Source organism: Macaca thibetana, chromosome X, assembly GCF_024542745.1.
Source record: "Macaca thibetana thibetana isolate TM-01 chromosome X, ASM2454274v1, whole genome shotgun sequence".
Lineage (NCBI taxonomy): Eukaryota > Metazoa > Chordata > Mammalia > Primates > Cercopithecidae > Macaca > Macaca thibetana.
Window position 1 is genome coordinate 48,886,912 of NC_065598.1, and position 2,698 is coordinate 48,889,609.

A 2,698-nucleotide genomic window follows, 5' to 3' on the forward strand; every position below is an offset into this window, starting at 1 on the left:
AGTAAATGAATTTATTTTTCTAGATTTTGCCCAATTGCCTTCTACACAGGCAGACATGGTATAACATGTGTAGAAGGCGATTGGGCAAAATCTAAAAAAATAAATTCATTTACTGTTTGGTTCAGCTTCATACTTCTAGGAATTCATCTTACAGATAGACTCACGCGTGTGCTAAAAGATAAATGTATAAGATAATGAAACTTCCACAAGCGATTTATGAAAATGCTTGTTTCTGGCCAACCTGCCAATATGGAACATTATCAAACTTTTTGATACTCACCACCCTGAAAGATGAAAAACAGCATCTCAGTAGTTTTGTTTTGTTTTGTTTTGTTTTGTTTTTGAGACAGAGTCTCGCTCTGTTGCCCAGGCTGGAGTGCAGTGGTGCAACCTCAGTTCACTGCAACCTCCGCCTCCTGGGTTCAAGCGATTCTTCTACTTCTGCCACCTGAGTAGCTGGGATTACAGGCACACACCACCACGTCTGGCTAATTTTTATTTTTTGTGTGTGTATTTTTAGTAGAGATGGGGTTTTGCCATGTTGGCCAGGCTGGTTGTGAACTCCTGACCTTAAGTGATCCACTGTTCACTTCAGCCTCCCAAAGTGCTGGGATTACAGGTGTGAACCACTGCATCTGGCCTACCTTTTGAATTTTGAACCATCTGAATGAATATCCTTTTTTTTTCTTTTCTTTCTTTTTTTTTTTGAGACAGGGTCTCCCTGTGTTGCCCAGGCTGCAGTCCAGTGGCATGAATATGGCTCACTGCAGCCTCAACCTCCTGGGCTCAAGTGATCCTCCTGCCTCAGCCTCCTGTGTAGCTGGGACCACAGGCATGAGACACCATGCCCAGCTAATTTTTAAATTTTTTTGTAGAGACGAGGTCTCACTTTGTTGCCCAGGCTGGTCTTGAACTCCTGGGCTCAAGTGATCCTCCCACCTCAGCCTCCCAAAGTGCTGAGATTACAGGCATGAGTCACCATGCCCAGCTCAATACCTGTTTTTTTAAACATGAACATTCACACAAATATGTAATGGATACTTCCCAGTTGTTGCCTTATTGGGGAAGCAGTACACAGGAAGGGTTAAAAGCATGGATCTTGGCATCAAACTGCTTGAATTTGAATCCCACCTCTGATATTTCTTCTTGTTTGACCCTGGACAGGTAAAATGGTTTAAAATGATACCTATAAGGTTGTTGCACTGATTCAACGAGATAATCACTGTAATGCAGTTAGCACAGGGCCCAATAAATGGTTCATTTTACCTCCTACACATCTCTGGAATCCACTCACTTCTCACCATCTCCTCTGCCACCTCCCCTGGCTAAGGCGACCATCATTCCTGCCAATTTTAGCATCTCCAGTCTCTTCCCCCTCCCTTCTGTTTTCAGCACAGCCGTCAGAACATCTATTTAAAATGCAATGTTAACTATGTCACTACCCTACTCAAATCCCTTCCATGGCTCCCCACTGCTTATAGGAAAAATCCCAGAGTTTGGGGCCTGGCATTCAAGGCTCCGCCTGATCTGGCCTCAGTGGTTTCTCCCACCTCATCCCTCAACAGTCTCCCTTCACTCTCTATGACCTGCCCATGACTTGCTGTTGCCACCTAACTCCAGCCCAGCCACTTTAAGCCTTTATTTCAAGGCCTAATGTAACTCAATCTTCTCAGTCCTAGTCTCCAATTCTGGCTTCCCTCAAATTTCAGTCCTGGCTTGATTGGCACAAATTATACAAATGAGAAACCCCTACTCTGAGAGCTGGGAAGAGCTCCTCCCTGCCTGGTGGTCTCATCCTGCACCACTGCCAATGCTACCTTCAATTCCTCTGGAGTGGGGCTGACTCCCACTTTGGATGAGACCTGTCCCGTGTTTCAGCCAGCTCAGTTTGTCCCGAGAGAATCCCAGAGCCGGTGCCTGGCACACAGTAAATGCCTGATAAGCCTTCACTGAGCGAATGTAACCCCAAAGGCTGGGTGAGGAGTAAAGCTGGGGCAAGAAGCAGAGAGGACCTCTGGGATCTGTGTGGGATAAAAGTAGGTTACTCTTAGGTGGTCTCAGGAAAGCCAGGTGGGCCCTGAGTGGGTTCCCCAGGGCTGGGAGCCCTGCCCTTTGCTGTCACCTATGTTGTCTACTGATGGAGGATTTAGGTTTTCTTTTCTTTCTCAGGCAGAAGGTGGGAGATGGGAGACAGAGCGATCTCAATTTAGCCGCCCTAAAATTCCTATTACTGTCAGAGGACCCCTCTGCCTAAGATGCATCACATACCAGGACGATTCCAACCTCTAGGACTCTTCCCTGGCAGGACTCTCCTCTGGGTTTCCTTCTCGTTTCCTTCTCATCCGTCTACCCTTCCTAGTTTGACCTGGCTGAGCCCTGGTGAAATCTCTGCCTTTCCTCCTCTCCGGGTCCAAGCACCTTTCACACCCTCTCTCTCCCCTTTCCTCCATCTCTGTCCAACGCCCTCCCCCTCCCCCTTCCCCCTCCTCCACTCTGCCTCCAGCTTTTTTTGGCTGCTGTCTCTTCTTCCTCCTCCTCCTCCTCCCTCCTTCCCTGACGCTGAATAATCAGGCCTGGCTGTCCTGGTTTCTGGAAATACCCGTGTGTGGGCAGTGGCTCAGGGTAGGAACAGGGGATGGATGGATGGGGGCCCCCAGGCAGCCCTGTCCCCCAGTGCAAAGACAACAAAATCCAGGGG

The 2,698-nt window shown here is 48.1% G+C and overlaps 1 protein-coding gene across 1 annotated transcript in view; it reads right to left on the reverse strand.

Annotated features, from left to right (window-relative positions):
- The window catches only part of SYP (synaptophysin), a 39,394-nt gene that overhangs the window by 14,837 nt on the left and 21,859 nt on the right, over window positions 1-2,698 (reverse strand). The window lies entirely within an intron of this gene.